Genomic DNA, 22,238 nt, shown 5'->3' with positions numbered 1-22,238 from the left:
GTTTGCACTCTTAAAGGAAAAAAAATAGTATGAGTATTGCCAAATCTTATAACTTAAACGCGTTTTTTGGGAAGTGCATAAGAGAATTATTTACACAGAATTACATTTACATTTTTTAGTAATCGTTTTCGTTCTGACAGAAACAGTACCGTAAGTATTGTCAAATTTTATAGCTAAATAACGCGTTTTTTTAAAAGAAAGTATAAAAGAATTATTTATATAGATTCTTAACAAGTTTTCTGCAGGAACAAAGAATATAGATGTTTTTACTATATCCTTTTTCATAATTATTCTTATAGTCTTATAGTGCTTATAGTCTTTAATTTCTTTATGTATTTTTTAATATTTTTAAGATACAGTATAAACAAGTTTTTAATTCTTTATTCATTTTTTTAAAAAGTTTCCGGAATTTAACATTTATAACTTAAATTATTAATGAGTTTTTGTTATATGGCTGAGTGTATACAAATCTTAAATTTTTAATACGTCTTTTAATGTCTTGACATCTTAAAAATTTACAGCATTTTTTTTGTTTATTTGATGTTTTTTATGTGTCATATATTTTATAAATAGAATTATTTCTGTAATGAAGAATTTCTTTAATTAAGTCGATTCTGTGATCAAATTTTTTTCATTTAAGTTCAAAAATTAACCTATTTCTTCGCAGTGTTTTTACTCCTTTATATCTAAAATAGACTCTTTGTAATAAAACTCCGATTATAAAACAACCAAAAATTTCTAAATGGTATTATGCATGAGCAGTTGAATTAAACTTAGAATAGAAGATCCATATCAAAAGGAAAATTTGGCCTGAAGTAATTACATTTCCTGAATTTCAATATGGAATGCTCTAGAATCCGGGGGAACAATCTGGAAGGTAATAGGGGAGTTGGGAAAAATCCAATTTAAAAAATTTAAGGGGAATAAGATCTTGAATCCGAAATAATATAGCACGATAACGTTTAATGTTTCTTTATTCATCTGTCTTTATATTCTTTAAAAAATTAACATTTTTTTTATTGCAGCGTGTACATGATTATTACGCCGGCGTCCTGGCATAGGGGTAGCGCGCCCTCCCCGTGATCTGGGAGTCCTGGCTTCGAGTCCCGGTTTGGGCATGGTTGTTCTTCCGTTCTTCTATCTGTGAGATGTGTGGATGTGCCCTCCTGTGAAAAGGGGTTGTGCAAGCGAATGAGTGATGCGTGAGTAGCAAAGTCGTACTCTTCGCCCTAGTTGGCGCTACTAAAAAAGCAAGAGACGCTCCCCCACCGGCTTAAATCGCTGTCTTCATAACAGAGGGCTTGTCCATTGCGAGTGCCATAAGAAACAACTACAACGTATTTATTATAATTTAATATCTTCAGGTAATAATGGTAACTGCTCATATATAATGTATTCACTGTCGTTTCATATTTGGTTACTGCTTGTGCGTATAAACGCAGTAACCAAAACAAACACATCATTTTTAGATGCAATAATTTTTATTTAATTTTATGAAAAGAAGAGAAAATATTACTTGGAGATAAAAGTGATATAATTGAAAAGTTTATTATTTAAAGTTATATAAAAAGGATTTTGTGCTACAATATGTACCGAAATTATTGTAGAAATTTATTGTATGCGCTAAATGAAAATGAATTACGCAGCTTCCCGCAGAATAAGTGTAGAGTATCATATGACGGATAAGGCTGAATCAATTTCATCCAATTGAAATACATACAGAACTTGATCTGTTCTCGTTACTATTGGCATTCATAAATTCTCATTTTGGATTTCCTATCAGATAAGACGCCGGTTCTCAAATCCCTGATGTAAAATTTCAAGTCAAAATATCAGATTCTGATACTTCCACAGGCAGCTTATTACTTTGATGTCGTCCTATGTGAATTTTTTTTGCAGCATGAAAAATTTGCTTAAGAGAAAACGATTCTCAAGTTCCGAAGAAGTGCAGCAATGAAAATATCAAAATTTGCTTTAATGCGCAGTAGTAGTTAGTAGTATACAATTTTATTCTTAAATGATAGCAAAAATGCATATTTTAACGGCATAGTTATTTCAAAAGAAAGGTTAAACAGACAAGTTCTATCTAAAATCATTCATCATAAAATTAATATTGAAATATGCTAAATAGTAGAAATTCGTAAATTGAGATTCGGTGGTGTTTGGGGGAAAATCTTGCTATCGGAAGTAGAGAACTATGAGTTCAAGGTTGGAATCTATAAAAAAAAAGATATTTTGTAAAGCATATATATATATAATATGCAATTAAAGTTATTTAACCTAAAATAATTAAATAGATAGGTTCTGTCTATATTGATTCTTCATAAAATTAGTACTGAAATATTTTGAATAGTAGCAATTCATAAATTGAGCTTCAGTGGTTTTGTGTCAAAGTCTGACCATCCGAACTAGAGAACTATGAATTCAAGAGTGGAATCTATGAAAGACCCCCAATATTTTGTAAAGCAAATGTATGTAATATACAATTAAAGTTATTTAACCTAAAAAAAATTAGATAAATTTAATTTGTCTTTTGTACCATTTGTATATCTATACTTATAATAAAGCTCAATGTGTGTGTGTGTGTGTTGGCGCTCTACATGCCAGGTGATTTGACATAAAGCTACCAAATTTGGTACATGTATACCTTAGAGGTCGGGAATGTGCACCTGGGGTCCCTTTTTTGAAATTTTAATTAGAATTTTAATTATTAATTAAAAACTAACTTTCCCGCCAAAAAAATCTTCCATTTTCCCCATCGCCAACTTTTCCGCCAAAAAAATCTTCCATTTTTCCCACCGCCAAATGAGTAAGGATTTAGTTTTTTTTTCTCCCAACAGTAATAAGGCTAGGGTTAACATTTTACGGCGGATTATTTCAAACGATTCTGTTTATTTTCTTAATGTTTTATGCATTTAAAATTAAACATTGTTAATTAATCCATGTTTCAGATTCATTCTGAAGTACTTTTGAATTAAAATAACACAGAATAAAGGAAATTAAAAATGTATAATCTGCATAGCGTTACCCCAACTGGAGTAGAAAAATTCACGCATTTGCGTTACCGTAAAAGGCGAAGAAAATTCACGCATGCGCACTGTGTTCTGATTGTTGGCATGGCAACCATTTTCAACGGACGATTTAAATTACTTTTAGGATAGTTGCATGCTTTTGTAAGTAAATTGTATTTATGTTAGTTATATATTTTTTGTATATGCTTATAGTTTTAAGTACATCGTTTTTTAAGTAGTTTTTTTTTAACCTGTTTTCAATGATTTAAATTATTTTTAGGTTAGTTGCATGCTTTTGTAATTAAATTGTATTTATGTTAGTTATATATATTTTTTATATATGCTTACAGTTTTAAGTACATCGTTTTTTAAGTAATTTTTTTAAACCTGTTTTCGACCGATTATTTTAAACGATTCATTTTATTTTCTTAGTGTTTGATGCATTTAAAATGAAACATTGTTAATGAATCGATCCGTTCATGATGAATCTGAGAAAATTTTGTTGACAAATTCTTGAGATATTACATAAATTAAGAGAGATATTCTTTAGTGCCCATAAAGTTTAAACGCTCAGTGACTGTATTATCAGTAATCATATTATTAAAAAAAATGCTTTGTTTCAGTAAAAAAATATTATTATATTAATTGCAGATTAATCTTTTACACTTTAATTTAAAGCATAAATTCTACGAGGGGTAACAGAAAATTAGAGAGATACATATCACGTTATGACTGAAGGCCTTTATAATATTATGAGTGAATTATATGACTATCAAAATTTGAAGTTTTAAAATATTTTGCTGAAGAATCTATTAAAGTTGGAATTGCATAAAATATTTAATTATTAAAATTTTAACGAACATTAAGATTGGCGAACCGGCTGGTCGCCAAAGGCGGCTAGTCATTAAATAAAAACATAAAAATTGAACGTCATCAAATATGATACCAGTTAGAATTCCAGATTCTTATACTTCATAAATCTTTGATTTCGAATTGTCCAAAATGAATAAAGAATTACTTCTCATTTCAAGAATTTGTAATATATATTTATGAATTGAGTATCTTAAAAAGGTAATAATTTAGAATTATATTTTTTGTTTTGGTTAAATAATAGTCCCAGTTATTGTATTTCACAATCACTACTTCGATAGAATATTGTTTCTTAATTCGTTAAGTGTTAATTAAATGCTTAAACAATATTTGAATCAAATCCACTCTGCTCAATTCATAAGGAAAATTTTCAATATCGCCTTATGATTTAACACTATGAAAAGGAAAAAAAGTAATAATTCAAAAATTTGAAGGTGACTCATTTCTATTAAGAAACTTGCTGATTTTTTTTTTTATTGAACCTTTGAAAAAAAGATATTATTTACGACTTATCCGTTCTGCATATTATATTTCTTGTCATTGAAATACACTATTTCGTGTGAAAACATATTTCCATTCCCTGAGCGAAGAAGCATAAACTGAAAATTAAATGAGTAGATTGAAAAGATTAAGTATAATCCTATACCAGAAAATAAAATGGCTGAAAAGAAATTTTGATTGATGATGAAATCTCAGCTACTTTTTTATGATCTGCATAACAACAATGTACAGTGCAAAAAAAAAAGTAACTTTTCAATTTATTTTTCAAGTACATGATCTTTCACAAATGTACAATGCTTACTCGATTGAATAGAGAGAGAAAGAGAGAGAGAGAGAAAAAAAGATGTTTTAAAATTACGTGAATTTGTCAAAATACTTACTTTTAAGCATATATCAGCGATTGAATATTTTTAAATAAAAGTGCGCGAAATGAAGTGATGAAAATTCCTTCTACCGCTGAATGAAAAGAAATGAACTAAAAAAAGAGAGCCAATTGAATTTCAATAACCAGTTTTCGCACATTTTTGAAATGTATTGTCCGTGACTGTTTCCAGAAACTTGGTAAACGAAGTTTTCTGGCAACATCAATTCATATTCATGGAGCCATGCTTTTCATTCTAAGTTTTCAATGGTAAACGCAACAGTGGAAATTAATAAAAAAAAGGCTGTTTTTATATTCGTCTTTTGATAGAAATGCCTGGATATGCAAAATTCGAATAAGATAGGAAGAACCTTTATTGAAAGGCGATGATCTTAACCCTAAGGCTATGCGAAGCCATCTATTAAGTCTTCGTCGACGAATAATGGCTCAGACTTCTATTGCACCAACTTTTCTGTTTGATCTACTAATTAAACGACGAGAGTCACGACGCTCCAAAACGACAAGAAATGTTACGCCGACGACCTTATTACGAAAAAAAAAAGAAAGAAAGAAGAAGAAAGAAGGCGGGAATTCAGAAGTTCCTTTTGGAAATGAGACTCTCATTTTGTGTACTTTACGAAGAATCTCAATATTCTTTTGAAAGATATAATAAGATATTCTAGATATATATTTTTATTCAGAAATCTATTCTAGAATATTGGCACGTGTACATCACTAAGATGGCTACCCTGGTAACAAATTTGTAACAAAAGATACAGCTTAAAGCTGTTTCGTAATTTAAGAGTTTTATATCTGGAAAAAAATGTGACGTCATAAGCTTCTAAATGGTTCAGACGATTTTTAGTTCTTAAATCAACATTATTACGTAGCAAAGAATTTTTTAATGTTAAAATATTTTCTAAACTTCGTTTTAATTCAGATATTTTTTGCTTTATGGAATTCATTTTCAGCGAACAGCGGATTAGTTTTATTTTGAATAACAAATATTCAGACATATCCTTTTTCTCTATTATATTACAAAAGTTTCATTGTATTTTCCAGAATTCAAAAAGATAATAGATTAATAAAGCTTTTTACATTATGTAATAAAATCCATTATATACATTCTGAAATTTAAAAGAAAATAATAGACTAATAAAACTTTTTTCATTTTTTCACGAAATACTCTTGTATGACCAAAAATTCAATTAAGCCTGTACCATTGTATTCATCTCAATAGTAATCTTTGTTAGTTATTGAAAAACACGGAAAAGGTGTGCGAGATGCATACATTTATGAAATATGCTATTCGTACTCTGGGAATTGTAATGAAATTCCAAAAATGATTGCAGTTTTTAAAGTCAATAAAAAAAATATACTTTTAAAAAATTTGTTTTGAAAAAGGGTTCTCATAATGGTTTAAGTTTAAATATTGTCTTTAAGCGAGTTATTATTAAATAGAATAAAATTGATTACAAACAAGATTGATAAAAGCAAGTTTCTGCCAAAAATAAAATCTTTTTACACTTTTTAACAATTAGTATCATATCCGAAATAAAGCCTTAGTTACAAACAATAAATTTAATAGTGTTTGCGTTTTGTTAGAAAAAGTATTTTCGGGAATATAAAAGTAGATCAGAGGAAGAAATTTAAAATAAGTTTTCATAGTAATGAACGTTAATATGATGAATAAAAAAATGTCTGTCTATTTCATTATGATTCACATATTTATATATGTGTGTGTTATGTGTTTACAGGTATCTAAAAAAATAGAGCAAACGTTTATTTATTTAACAATTTCAATTATGCATATACTTTCAACTACCCTTTTTAATTGAAATTTCCTCCCAACAAGCTGGAAAGCAGAAGTAGACTCTTTTCCATCTACGTTGTTGCTTTCAAATACCTTTCATTTCTTAGACAAAAACAATGAAATATTACAATTTGAAACAACTATAAATAATGAATTTATTGCTATCGCACAATTCAATATTTATTGTAAAACAAATGATATTTAGATAACAAATATTATAAAAATAGTATGCAAATCTAGGTTTGCTACAAACTTTATGTTATTGAAAAGCTTTGAAGTTTTTAAGCAAATCAGTTTCGCTTTCTGTTCAAATTGGTTTGTAATAATTGGCAAAAACTAAAAATTTATCTTTGTGGTTTAAACATATTTGAAGGAATTAACAACCGTTTGCAATTCATTCTTCTTTCAATTAAATGTAAAGAATATTGTTTTATGATAAAAAGTACGAATTTATCGTTTGAGTTTTATACTGTAGGGGAAAAATTGTCTGTTGTTCTTAATTAATGTTGAAATTAAGATCTTTTTTTTTTCTCATTTTGAATATTTCAATTATAACTATTAATTGGTGTAAAAGGAAGTTTTTTTTTAAATCATCAGTTTTTAAAAACATATATATCTCAGTGTTAGTGTGTTACTAGCATGCTAATGGGAACTTTAGGCTTAACCGCATACTATTGGCTGATGTAGCCAATAAACGAATATGATATATGGCTATTAATGATAATGGCTATAATAATTATGAGTTTAGTACAAGTGCCAATTCTTCGGTAATAATGGTCGTCTTTTTTTAATATAGTATATTCTCAGTAACGTGGCAGACATCAAATAAAAAACCGCCAAATTAACAAAATTTCGAAATAACGAATGTATTCAAGTAACAAAAATATGTTTATAGCAAAAAATATTCATAATTTTATTTTTTTTTAAGTATTTTTCATATACTGGATGTTGCAAAATATATTTCAAAATTCGAGCAGCACCCTGTTTTACGTTTTTGCAAGATAATTGATGTCCAATTGGTAATTTGGTTGATCACTATAATAATCAATGCCATGATAAATATTTTCTTTGGAAAGCAAAATATATATTAAATCTGTCAGAAAGTATTTAATCACATTTAAAGAAGTCTGTTATGTCAAATGAAGCCTTAATGGTTTATGAGAAATTTACTCAACGTAAAAAAATACGTAAAATCTTTTAAACTTGATTACAATAGAGAAAAAAAAATGAAATATTAGTAGCAACAATGCAAAATATTTAAGTTGTTTACGATAAGGGAATATAAAATAAGCGTAATATATCGCATTAAAATTAATTAAAAGTAGAAAGTAAAATTACATGACAAAAAACTGCCATCATTGAATATATAGTTTTTATTTTAAAATGCTGCAAAAATCAATTTTCTATTCTAACATTTACGAAGTAGTCTCGAGAAACGTCAAAATTCAGCTTAATTTTTAATTAATTAAATTTCCAGTAATTAATTAAATTAATTAATATTTCAAGAAACCCTATCCGAAGTGCACATTTTCACCCTCCAAATCATATATATGTGCCAAATGCAGTAGCTCTAAATGGCCAAGTCTGTAGAGCGCAAATACACACATTTTTTTTTTTTTTTAGAATTGTAAAAGAATCAATCATATAGTTGCAAAAAAACTTTCCTTTGCTTTTATTTATCAGATATAAATTATTAAAACTTAAATTCTAAACTTATATATTCATGAAGTTAACTCTCGGTGCGAATATAAACGATAAATTTATTTTAGATAAATTAACAAGTTGATTTACTCGTCCTCTGCTTATAAGCTTATTAGTCGCCTTAGGCAACCTGTTAGTACGCGCCCATGAATTCATGAACTAACTATCCTAGACTATCTGACACTAAAACCGTTTAATTTAATTTTCTTAAAGTTTTCTAATGTATAATTCAACATTTCTAATGGAGACTAATACCTTAACATCATAGGTTATTAAAAATAATAAATACACAATAAATATTTTTTTTCAACTCAACTATTCAAATATTCCGTGATATTGTAACTTTACTTTGTTTTTTAAGCCATACAAATAATAAACAGAATCCTTCTTTTAGTTTTCAACAATAGAAGAAAGTCGTGCAATTAAATATTTAATGAAAAATGGAAATAGTTCGAATTTCAGGACAATATAATATATTGTTGAAAATCAGGGAAATAAAAATATTTTTGAAAAATAGCACAATTATTAAACTGATATGGTTAAAAAGTTAGTTTTTTTAAAAACTTTAAAACGGCATAAAAATCATTTTTGTACAATACTATTTTTGAGTATTGTTAATGGAAACATCAGAATTTCGTTTAATTTTTAATTAATTAAAATTCGAATTGAAATTTTACAAAAATCATCTCCAGATGTACATTCCTACCTCCCAATGCATATTTGTGCCAAGTTTGGTAGCTCTGTGTCAAACTGTCTGGCCATACTCTTACATATTTATTATTAGTAGAGATATAGATAGAGATGCTATTAAGCAAAAATAAAATTCACTTTACTTTATAAATACACAAAAAGTCAAAGGAATAACATTCACTGATTAGTTACCTTGATATCAAAATTTATCCATATTTGTTTTGTAGCTACCTATTGTTATAAATATGTTTTTGTCGCTTCCATATTTAAAGAACTTAAGTGGACAGTAGACTTTGAAATAAGCAAAAATGGACGAAAACGGGCAATTTTATTTTTATCGTTTTATCACCAAAATATATGTTTATATTCAACTAAAATAGCATTATAAAATGTATTATTCAATAAAATAAATATTTAAAAGGTTAAGAGGAAAAAAGTACATTTTAATGACTTTTCTCAAAATGATGTTGTAATTAGATTTAAATATCTTTTGAGATGTTCCAGGTGTCTTTATTTTTGAAAAAATTAAATGAAATTAATAATAAAGATTTCCAACAAACATTAAAAGAAAAAGGGGGTATGCATTTTATGTTTCCAGTTTTTTTAGATATTTAACAGTTAATTTTAGTTCAGAAAAACATAACATTCCTATGAAAATTCAATAAGTGGGCATAAAATATTTCTAAGAAATTAGCATTTAATGGGAATTACAAAATCATACATAATTTTGTTCCGAATAAATTTACATTTGGTAAGAAAAAAACAATAGAAAAAATTGAAAATTAAAATGGCTGGAATATTTTGATATTTTTTAAATCTTTAAAAAATAATATATTTTGTTTTAAAATCTTATTTTAAGAAATTCGGCGTATTTATATTTTAATACATATACAAAAAAAATTTCATAACTCTAACTGAATAATTTCCAAAAGTGTCTAATAAGAATCCACTGTCCTCTTAATAGGCTAAAATATTTTACGAATTCATTTCCTTTTAAGCAATTTTGTTCCAAATGGTGTAAAAGAATTTTTCCATCATAATACATATCATTTGTGATGTCACATTACAAACGTAATTAAGCTTATTATCCAACTAAACATGGTTTTACATAGCGATATGATATCAATTCTCTTCATCTACCACAGGTTTCGTAACAGATTCCTAAATCTAATTGGCGTAGCTAGTTTGAACACGTGGACATTAAATAATTCCTCAACAAAACTGATGAAAAAGTCAGCCATTTTGAGATTAGTTCTATTTATTTGAAAAATCAATGCAAGAATACTAAAGAAATAAACAAACAAAAAACAAATCGGAATAAAGAATTCTTGATTTAATCATTTTTTAAATATCATTCCGAAAGAATATTGATTAACATATTGAAAAACATAACTACAAAAAAATGAAATCTAATTTTATTTTCGGCTTTATATTTGGAACTCGAATTTATCTAGTGTTCGAAATTGCTTTCCTAGCTATAAATGTAATATGAACTCATAAAGTAATTTCATTTTTTTATTCGAATACCCAAAGCTAATTACTTTTTAAGATGAGGTTTAAATAATTCGATCTTCTTTAGAATTGTAATAAACATATTTTTCTGGGGAAAAAGTAATGAATAAATGCAAATAACAAGCCACTCATTTTACGAGTACTTTTCTCAGTAAGTGCATATTTTTTAAGCTATCATAAACTGTATTGTGAAAAAATAAATAAATATATAATTCGTTTAGAGGAACAAAGATTTGATTTGTGATATACAATTTTTATTTTTAAAAGTTGATAAAAAGTAATTCCTCTTGTAGGATATATAAATAATCAATATTCATATTTTCTTTCACTTTTTATTCATTTTCTAAAAAACGCTTTCATAACAAAGCATTTCTGGATCTTATACAATAATCTGCACCTAATTAAATTTATTTTCTTGTGATTCAAAAGATGAATCAAATCAAAACCGATGCGTGGGCAAATAGAGTTAAAAATTATTGCATAATCTGATCCACTGGGAAAGAGAAAACAATAAAGTCAGCTGTGGATTTTCACAGAATGACTGCGATATAAAAATGATAAAACAATAAAAATTCCAAATTTTCAGAAACGTAGAAAAATCATGAAGCATTTTTAAATTCACTATCGCTAAACGATATCTACTGCTGAAATTAATCCCTTGTTATGCATTCAAAATTATTTTTCTTTTTTAAATTCATTTACAGCATAAGTTCTTTAAATATTGATTGCATAATTCTTCTAGCTTATTTTTTAAAGAATGATATTCATGCAAGTGAAATGTTTTGATAAAACATATCATATATTAATGAAATATTTTAATTCTAAACAATTATAAGCTCAACTGAAAGACAGCTGGTATTCGTTTTCAATTTTAATCAATTCAACTTCATGTCTAGAAGTAGTTGTAGTAAGTAAACAGCTGTTTTTATCGTCTGATGAAAATTCTGATGATGTATTTATAAAAATCGCTTTATTAATTCTTTACTGTGCATAGATTGTAGGTGGTACAATTTTTCATAGCGAAGTATTTCTCATTCGCAGGTCATTTTTAATACGAAATCCGAAATTCTTAAAAAGATAATTTATTCCAGAGCGCATTACTACTTCTAAATCTTTTCTTTATAATGATACTTCAATTAGTTTATGAAACAAGATGCATATGAACAGTTCCTATTGTGAAATATTGATAATTCATCATTTTTATAAGTTACTTTAAATGCAATTTATTTTTAACAATCATTCAACAAGAATGATTTAAAACCACTTCTTGTTGACAATTTAAGGATTTATTTATAATGAATCCTTAAATCCTTTTATTTATAATGAATCTTTAATCCTTATTTATTTATATAGTATTTAAAATATTATATCAAGGCGAGTTTCCATATTTATATGTGAAATAATGATAATTCATACCTTTTCATAAGAGTTTTTGTCGATTGATCATTTTCAGCAATGGATAAAAAATATTATTTAAGTTATTTTAAGTATTATATAAAAATATTTTTGGATAATAATACAAAAATCAAATGTATTTGTTAAGTTAAGCTTTTCAGTTATAATTAGTTAATACAAATTTTATTTTTATGTAGATTAAATACTGAATTGTGAAGTGTTTGTCTTCTAAAAATAAATAAAACTAATGTTGCTGATAGTGTTTCTTTGGATAAAACTTTACTTGCAGCTACTATATCTAAAAATAAATTGCTGTTTGCAAATACTATCAAATCCATCAATCCTTTTGTGAGAATTTTGAAGATCATTTTTGTGCTTGATACTATGAAATTCATTTTTCGAAATTAATCGGTATTTTGCTGAATATATTTGACGTTTTATGCTTCCATTTTATTCGGTTTCTTGGAATATCTTCCATTATTTTGATTTAGTTTGCAGTGGCTATGAAATTAGCGAAACTTATGTAAAGAAATTGCTTCCTTTAATAAACTGCTTAAAAAATCAAATTTTCAATTCAATGACCTATTGGCTCAATAACCTAAAATATGTCTCATAGGAATCATCATTAGCTATAATCGAGCCATCTATCACTGGATATAAAGTCAATAATTCGATAGTTTAAATCTACTAATACCCTATGGACAAAACATAAATTGTCATTAAAACATAATAAACTAGTTGATATACCTTGATTACTCGAGATGAAAATTATTTCTCGCATAGTACTTTTAACGTAAAACTACTTTTGTATAAAATATTATATATACCAAACCTTTTTCTATACGTAATATTGAAATAAAAGAGAAATTTAAAAACAAAAAAATAGTAGAGTAGTTCAGAAACTAAACGTAGCCAAAAAAACTGGCACTGGCATGGGTATGCAAATAAAGGAGATATGCAAACGATCAGCATAACATGATGTGATCGGCAGGGCTTAGAAAAAAACAATAGGTTATTAGACTATCAGATCGGTTCTCTCTACTAAAGTGGCAAGTTAATAGGATTTAAGTGATTTCGAACGAGGCGTTAAAGTCAACACTCTAGGGATGCGGCAAGGCATCTTCAAAGCAGTGATGAAATTTAAGTTTTCGAGTACCATAATTTCCCGAGTGTATCACGAATATCGAATATCCAACAAAAAAAAAATCTCCGCCATTGGTGCTGTTAGTAAAAGACCTTGAAAGAATGTGGCTATCAACAACCGACAAGAATCTTTAAACGAGATATAAGTGTAACTCTTACTCATACTGGAGCGGATTTCAATGCTGGGGATTGGTATGAGCAAGGATAGAACCTGGGACCGTGTGGTTCGCAGCCGAGTAACATGACCGCGATACAAAAGCAATTGCTCGTGTAGCGTAGCTGTTAACTGGCTTATAAGCTTTCACCACAGACTTTCCCTCCAGTAAGTCGGATGTGAGACGAACGATATGGCTGTTGAGTGGTAATGCATTTGCTGTTGATTCTATTGCGCCTATACCCATTTGAGTTGCGCCAAGCGTTATGGCGAACAAGTGTGGGTGAGTGGTTGCTGTTGCTGTGTCAAGTGAGTCTGATGACTTTTTGGGTTGCTGCGTCAAATGAGTCTGACGACTTTGGTTTGCAGTGGGTAGATGGCGCCAGAACAGCTATACGAAGGTTGAAGGTTCATCGTCCGAGGTTGCCAATGTTGCGAATTGTAATTATCGAGGATAGAACCTGGGACCTTGTGGTTCGCAGTCCAGTAACATGACCACGATACAAAAGCAATTGCTCGGGTAGCGTAGCTGTTAACTGGCTTATAAGCTTCCCCGACACAACAAATGTCGGTGTTCGAACTATTCCGCATTCATTAATAACAAAGTTCATCTTCTCTGCTATTAATAATTTCTTTTACTTTTCTTGACTAAAGATGACTAATTTCTCAGAGAAGTTAAATTTTTGTTAATCAGCAAAAAGTTTGTTTTAAAAGTTATATCAGCAAAATTCAATATTTCATTCGAAATTTACTCCTTCTAGTTTATCTGAAAATATATTTAACTAATATAACAGTAATAACTAAAACTATCAAAAGTGTTGTTGAAAAATATGTTCTGATGCATCATGAATGTCACATGATTTACAGATGGTATGCCAAAAGAAACTCATTATTTTGAACAATATTGAAATAAGAGAATCACAAATGAATTATCAGTAAAGAAATGTTTTGCATTTTACAGATAGTATACAAGAATAAAAGAATTATCATGTTGAAATTATTGAGCTATAAATTAATTATCAGTAAAGGATTTTTCCCGCAATAAATAAAATATTCCATAAGAAATAAAGGGATAGTCATTAAAGAACTACAAATGAATTAACAATAAAGAATTGTTGCATAAATTTACAAATAATACACATGAATAAGAACATTATCATGCTGAAATTATAGAAATGCAAAAAAAATCACCAGTAAAGAATTTTCCCGCAATTTATAGATAACACATAAGAATAAAATCATTATTATGTTGAAGTTAAAGATTTACAAATGAATCATTAGTAAAGAATTTTTCCTTATTAAATAAAATATTTCATACGGAATAAAAGCATTATCAGTAGAGAACTACAAACAATTGGTCAATGAAGAATTGCTACTTAATTTACAGATAATATATTGGAATAAAAGCATTATCATTAGAGAACTACAAACAAATGGTCAATGAAGAATTGCTACTTAATTTACAGATAATATTCTGGAATAAAAACATTATTATGTTGAAATTAAGGAGCTGCAAATTAATTATGATTAAAGAACTTTTCCTCACAATTTACAGATAACGCATAAGAATAAAATCATTATTATGTTGAAATTAGAGAATTAGAAATGAGTTGTCAGTAAAAACTTGACCCCTTCTGAAGATCAATTGCAGGATGTATTGCATATTCAAAATTAAAAATTAGAGTGTTCAGCTAGGGACACAGTTAAGAAATTACATCCTAGGAAACGATTTTATCACTTTCTTGGAGATCCAGGTTCACCTCACGTTTATCATATGATCAAGAATTGATCTCGTAATGCATAATTTGTTCTCTAAAAATTTCATAAAATGGCGAAAGGCCGTATTCGAAATAAATTTGTTTAAAGACATCTGACGTTCTTATTCCCGTCGCAAATAATGCAGACATCTCAGAAATGGGACGATTTCGATTTTGCTTTGATCCGATCACTTAAATGTCGGCCCAATTAGTATTACTTAAATGTGTTTTGAGACAAACAGATTGCTTCAAAAGCCTTCACACTCCTAGAACAAACAATATCTGTAGCTTTAATTCGACATTCCTTGATGAAATTAACTTCGGTAAAAGGTTTTCGAGAGTCTCTTTAGCAACTTCGACAAAGCGTAGCTTGCAAACACTGCCGATTCAAATTCTTGAGATTGTTCATTAAAGCATGGACTGTTATTTTTTCCATTCTATCTTGAACTCGTTCGATTTCTTTTGTTAATCAAGTTGTTCTTTGAAAGTAAACTGTTAAGCTAAGGAGAATAAGACTAATATATTATCTGCTGAAACATAGGTTGCTATCAAGTAAGGAAACGGAACTGATGAACAGTGTCTTTATAGCTGCAGAATAATTAGTAATCGTCCAAATTATATGTTTGGACTCATTATTATTAATTATAGGTAGTTAGCCTCTTCTGGTGGACAACTTTTATGGCGAAAATATTGGTTTTCCTGGCTATTAAACTATGACTATGGAATGCATTTTTTTAAATTTCACTTTGCTAAAACTGAAAAAATATGAATCGAATGGAATGAGTCTATTACAAATCATGACGACTTATTATGGCATTACAAATCAAACTAAGAAGTGAATTTATTACGAAATAAAAACGGAAGTGAAAATTATAATCAGAATTAATATACAAAGAAAACAATTTTTCTATCAATTTAACATCGACAGAAGCACAGGATTGAATGATTTGGTGGAACAATAAAATTTATTTGAATTTTATCTCTACATTTAATTAAGATGTGTGTGTATGTGTGTGTGTGCGCGTGCATGTGCAATAAAATAAAATGTATTTGAATTTTATCTGCACATTTAATAAAGATGTGTGTGTGTGTGTGTGTGTGTGTGTGTGTGTGTGTGTGTGTGTGTGTGTGTGTGTGTGTGTGTGTGTGTGTGTGTGAGAGAGAGAGAGAGAGAGAGAGTGTGTGTGTTGGCGTTCTACAGGCCAAGTCGTTTGACCTAAAACTACCAACTTTAGCACAGATATATTTTGAAGGGTGAAAATCTTTATCTCGGAGTGATCTTTTTTTTTGAAATTTTAATTAGTTAAAAATTAAACAAATTAAACTAGATTTTGATGCTTTTTCGCAATAATTTCCAAAAATATTCCTGCACAAAAATGATTTTTTCATCGTATAGAAGTCCAAAAAAATATATTTCCAATGATGCGAATTTAGTTGCTGTTATATACTGTAAACTAGATTTAATTAGCTTTTAAATATATTTCACAGCATAATTTTCTTTATTGAAAATAAATTCAAATCGTTTCATCAAATATATGATCAATATTTGGTTTTCTAACACTTTTTAAAGCTAAAGAAGAATATTATTTAATATCAATGTAATTCATAAGAGGTATAAAAAAGTAACCGCAAAATTTAGAATATATACAATATTGCAAAATTTAGAAAATATATGAAATGGACATTTCAGATTTTAATAACGCTATGATTTTATGGAACTGAAATTAATTCTCAGTTAAGTTTATGTACACAATAAACAGATCTTATGTAAGACAATTAAAATAACCCTACTTTAATATCCTACAATTTGAGTAATTATGGACATGAAATTATGTCTAAACAATCCAAGTAAAATTAAATATCTCCAGCTAATCAGTTTTTCCTCAAAAGCGACTACTCTGTGCTACTAATAAAGATAAATATAAGTGTAGGGGTGCGTATTGATGCACTGTATACCAAATCGTTTGACGTGCAGCAACCATATTTAAGACAAGACATATATGCAATGAAAAGTAGGAAAGTACACCTCAGAGCAATTTTTGTAATTTATTTAAAATTTTATTTTTAATTTAATTTAATTTTTAGTTTTAATTAATTTAAAGTGAAATTTTGCCGCTTTTCTGCATGACAACTGAAAAAAATATATAAATGATCTTAAATCCTTTTAAAATTTAAAATACTGTTTTCAATTATGACAATTTTTTGCTGTACAATTTTTTTTCAATTTTTAACTATTTTTTTAAAACAATTATTAGCATATTTTACAACTTGGAAATTGTTAAAGTGAATGTCAAATCATTTCATTGTTAACACTAATCCTAGCCTTTTTCTCATTCTTGGTTGGTGATCAAGATAGAAAGATTCAGCTTAATTTTTTCATACTGAGCAGGTTCCGGTATAATTTTTTAAAATTTTGTTGTTCTTGTATTTAAAGTTTAGCTACGTAACAAAGCAATGGTAAAATATTTTTTTATTGTTTCCATTTTTAAGTGTACGCTATTATTTATTATAATGGAATTGGATGTACAAAAATATAGAGAGAAATTTAGAGAAATGTAGAACCCAATGAATAGAATTACATAAGGTTTCTGATATTGTAAGAATTATATGCCCACGAAATAGGAAATTTAATATGCTATGTTGAGGAAGCCAGTATTTAATGGAAATTTTTAACAATCATTAATCCTGGCTTATCGACTGTTTGCCAAAGGCAGCTAGCATAAAACAAAATTCTTTTTATGCCATTTAGAGCATTTTTCCAATTGTAAATATAAGACTCACTAATTGTTTAGAATTATTTACTAGCTATCATGAGCCGGCATCCTGGCATAGGATGCGAGTCTTTGCCGTGATCCGGGCGTCCCAGTTCGGGCATGGTTGTTCTTCTATGTTCTATCTGTGAGGTGTGTGAATGTGCCCCCCTGTAAAAAGGAATTGTGCTATCGAATGTGACGCATGAAGTATGTAAGTCATACTCTTGACTCTAGTTGGCGCTACTGAAAATACAAGAAACGCTCACTCGGCTTAAATCGCTGATAGATAACTGTCGGTGGGCTCGTGAAGTGACATAAGTCACAAAAATAATATCCATGATGAGAATGGACATCTTGTATGTATCACTCAAGGAGTTGATAAATGTATTGCGAAAATGATGATATAATAAGACGATATCCAATCAAATATGTACACCCTGAATGCATTAGTTAAGAAAATAATATAAATCAATAGAAGTGGCCTTACCAAAATAGTTCAAAACACTCTCTAATAAATGTACTTGTATATGATTAATCGCAAGTCTTAATGCCATCTCAGATTCATCAAAATTTCGAGCACGAATTTTTTGATTATTGCAATACTTTATCTATTACTTCGTATAGGAAAAAGTATGTGATACGCGAAACTATGATGATAATAAACATAATAAAAGTGCAACTCCCTGCTATAAATATTGTTACGGAAATTCAGCTAAAAACCCACTCCAGATACCGAATGTTACGAAACTTTCACCACAAAATCAAAATACCATAAAGTCAAAATACCAATACCAAAATCAACACCATAAAGTCAACGGTTTCGCTTGTAGTGGGTGTATGGTAACACAGTCAACAAGCCTCAATAACAAATAATGCCGTTTATTAATACGAAGACACGAACACACAGACGACAAAACACAGGCGAGACATACACAAGCAATAAAAGCAGCCCCTTCTAACAAACTGCGAAGTACAAGCAGCACAACGATGATAAGTAGTTCGAAGAGCTCAGGGTGAGAGAACTCGTTCAACTAATAACTTGGGCTGAATTCAAATGATTGACTCCAGCTCAGTCTCACGGCCTTTTACGATTCCCAGAGCAAAGCAGAGAAAGTTCACCACCAAAAATCAAGCATAACTCGCCACCTATTGGTCCTATTGCCAAAATTCTTAAAGATTCTAGTATCATCAATTTTGTCGCCAAAATCGTTAAATTCCTCGCCAAGTCACCAAATGATCGCCATGTCCGGGGGACATTGATCTGATCCGATCAGCTTCCAATAGAATTGAGCGTAAAACTGTCTATCTTACAATGGAAATATCTGCACAGAGAAACAATGCTACAAATTCGTAACAATATGAAACATTAATATGTCAACAGCATGTATAAAACAATGCTGCAAAAAACGAACAATAAAAATACTCAGTCCACTGTTGAAATTCTTTCAGTATGAATAACTTTATCTATTGCGTCTGAGCTCACAATTACAAGCGAAAGAAAAAGTTATCACTCACAGATTCTCCATCAATTATCAACTACCTTCAAGAACTTAGTCACGGTTGTTCCTACTTTTAGTACATTGTCTTAAGGAGAAGTTACTTATTTTAGAATGTATTTTGTGCTTAGATGACGAGTTCGTATGGAAATAAGAAACCCCTGAGGAGTGTCACAATTAATTGAATATGACAAAGGTATTTCTAAAAGAACCATAATGACAGAGTGCATTGGAGTGGAGAAACAATTACAGATTCCAGGAAATTGTATCAGACTTGTGGTAATTAAATGTATCTCTTCTAAGTCTAAAGAACAATGAACAACATTGTTCTTTAAGATTTAAAAGGGAAATTAACTAAGTAAGACTTCTAAGAAGACGAATGAGAAAACTTGAAATTGATGTTCATTCTTAAAATTTTTAACTACGACCGTAATTCTAATAGTGTAATGAATAGCTAATATTTTTTTATTTATTTATTTTTGTACAGATCTATGGTGAAATTTTCTTAATATAACACGTGTATTTAAAAAAAAATCTAAGTATATATATGAAGTATTTATGTGTGTGTATGCGTGGAGTTTAGACACTAGAACACTTTAACGTTGCACTTAGAACGTTGAAAATTTGCAACACATTTAATCGCAAAGGTAATTTGAAGGCACTTCGGGATTCAAATTTGGAAATACTTAATTTAAAATTTTATGTTGTTTTCGGCGATTATTTGCATTTATTTATCATTAATTCTTATATCTGATTATCATAAAAATGCAAAAAAAAAAACCCACATAATTATTGAACAGAATAAAGTAACAGTTGTAAAGTTTGTTTTGACCACCTGAAGCAATTTATTAAAATTTGAAGAACTTTTAGAAAGAATAATTTTTTGAAAAACATTTAATAATTAAAACTAAAATTCTTATCTTTGACATTCTAATTTCATTATTTTTTTTTTCAAATTTTTTTTTTTAAGTAGTAACTGAAATTTTAGTTCTTAATTCAAAATCTGAAAGGTCGTACCAATGCGCTTTTTTTTTGTTGAGTTTAAATTAATCGTTTTTCTAATGAAAGATTTTCTTTCCTTTTCTTTTGAAAGATTTGCGAGACAAGAAATGGAAGAAAATATACCTTCTTCTTTGGATTATTATTAGTTTATCATGTCACATGTCTTAATAAAATTGATTTGGCAAAAAAAGTAAAAAAATTAATGTACCAAAAATAATCATAAATATTTTTTATTCATTTTAAATTCGAAAGCAACTTCTGCTATAAGCTTTCTAATGTCATTGTTTATTTAACATATCTTCATTTCAGTTATTTGTTTTGATTTTTATCGTCTGCAGTTGCATGAATGTCACCAAAACATAAATAAATAAGCTGTAATCGATTTTCTTCTTCTTTTTTTGTTTTAATTTCGTTAACGAACGAAAAGAGTGATAATATATTTTTGTACGTTCAATTAGATAGTACAAATGTTTAAAAGTGGATAAACTATAAAAATATTCAGCATTTCTTATTTCTGAAATCAAACTTTATATGTTATTAGCATAAATTCAAAATTTATATTAAAAGTATTTTTTAAAAAGAATAAGAAATATGCAAAAAATAAATCATTTGTTCAAATCTTCTCTATTAACAAACAAAGAAGAAACTTAGATAAATTATTTGGTTTCAATTTCATTACAGACAGTTAACGTACTGTTGAAAAATGCATTTTAAAACTTTGCAAAAATTTATGAAAATTAGCGATATATAAAAAAGCCGAAAATGGAAAGATCTATTTTTTAAATTTTAGACAGCTTGAAAATTATTTTTGTTTTGTACTATTTCAGAAGTTATCGCGGCTTTTTTTTTTTTTTTTTTTTTGATAAAATAGGACTAAAGAAACTAAATGTGGCTTTTTCCTTAGTCAAATTGTTACTCCACATCGAACCTTCAAAGCATACCAGACGATATTTTTTGGTAAGAGCAAGCAAGAAATACAAGTGAGGGAGCAGCCGAGAAAAAGCTGAACATCTGCTCTTGGAGTGCAGGATTTGGAAACATAAAAGAGAAACCCTGAAGTTAGATTGGAAGGTTGCTTTGAAAACTCTCCTTTTGTATACAAGTTTTCAAAAGTTTTGAAAAAATATTCTTCACTGACTCTTAACTCAAGAATTTTGGCATGCATGTCTATTTAAAATATCTTTTTCCCATCCATATTTAAATAATATCTAGTATTTTTTTATATACTCTTATTTGGTCATTCCTATCTTATTCTATAATAAATTTCTTACTTTAAGTAGTTATTTCTATATTACTCTTTGTTTCAGCTGTCACTTGTAATTTTCTGTCAGTATTTTTTCTGAAATTTTCTGTATGCTGATGTGCATGTTGCATACTTTTTTATAATACATTTTTTTTAATATTTCGCAACATTTACGCTTTATGAAGTATTCTTATCAGCTTCCTTGTGCCATGTACCATTTTTAGTGGATAGGTGAAGGCAGTGAAATATAAATAAATATCATAACAACTATCAACAACTTGCGTAAATGTCAAATGAGAAAAAGTAGAAATATATATACATATAGCACTAACTTACGTGGCATAGAAATCGGTTTTATTACTTATTGTTTAATGGCAACAGTCAAAGATAAATAAATTTCTAGCTGTACGTTTCGAACTGCTTCATTGAATCTTTTTTACAACTGGTCTTTGATTCAATGCTTAACAAATTAATGGAAAATGTTATTAGAAATGCTCTGGAAATGGTCCGAAAAAGATTGTATTCAGTTAGAGAAAAGAAGATGCAATAGAAATCATTAAATAGGCGTCTAATAGAAAGATTAATCGAATGCGAAAATAGATTTAACCATCGCTTAACCACCTATGGAAACTCATCTTATCTATTATCTTACAAAAATGATTTTTACATTATCTTAAATCTCAAAAATTACCTTCTTAACGATATTCATTTAATTTACGAGCTTTATTTCCCCCTTTCTTTATTTTAACTTTTTAAAAATTTAATTTGTTACAATAACTATAACAATGTTTTTAATGTTATGTGAAAATTCAAATTCATCCAACAAAATATTCAGT

General features: G+C 28.4%; 1 long non-coding RNA gene across 1 annotated transcript; it reads left to right on the top strand.

The window, feature by feature from the left end:
* The first annotated feature begins 1,044 nt into the window (after positions 1-1,044).
* On the top strand, positions 1,045-21,442 carry LOC129961864 (uncharacterized). Its single transcript, XR_008783847.1, has 2 exons — positions 1,045-1,364; positions 21,064-21,442. It is a non-coding gene; the product is annotated as an uncharacterized LOC129961864 (long non-coding RNA).
* The last annotated feature ends 796 nt before the right edge of the window (positions 21,443-22,238 follow it).

The sequence above is a fragment of the Argiope bruennichi genome, chromosome 1 (genome assembly GCF_947563725.1).
Source record: "Argiope bruennichi chromosome 1, qqArgBrue1.1, whole genome shotgun sequence".
NCBI classification, from domain to species: domain Eukaryota; kingdom Metazoa; phylum Arthropoda; class Arachnida; order Araneae; family Araneidae; genus Argiope; species Argiope bruennichi.
Note: the sequence above shows the minus strand (reverse complement) of the source record. Positions and strands in the feature narration are given on the sequence as shown.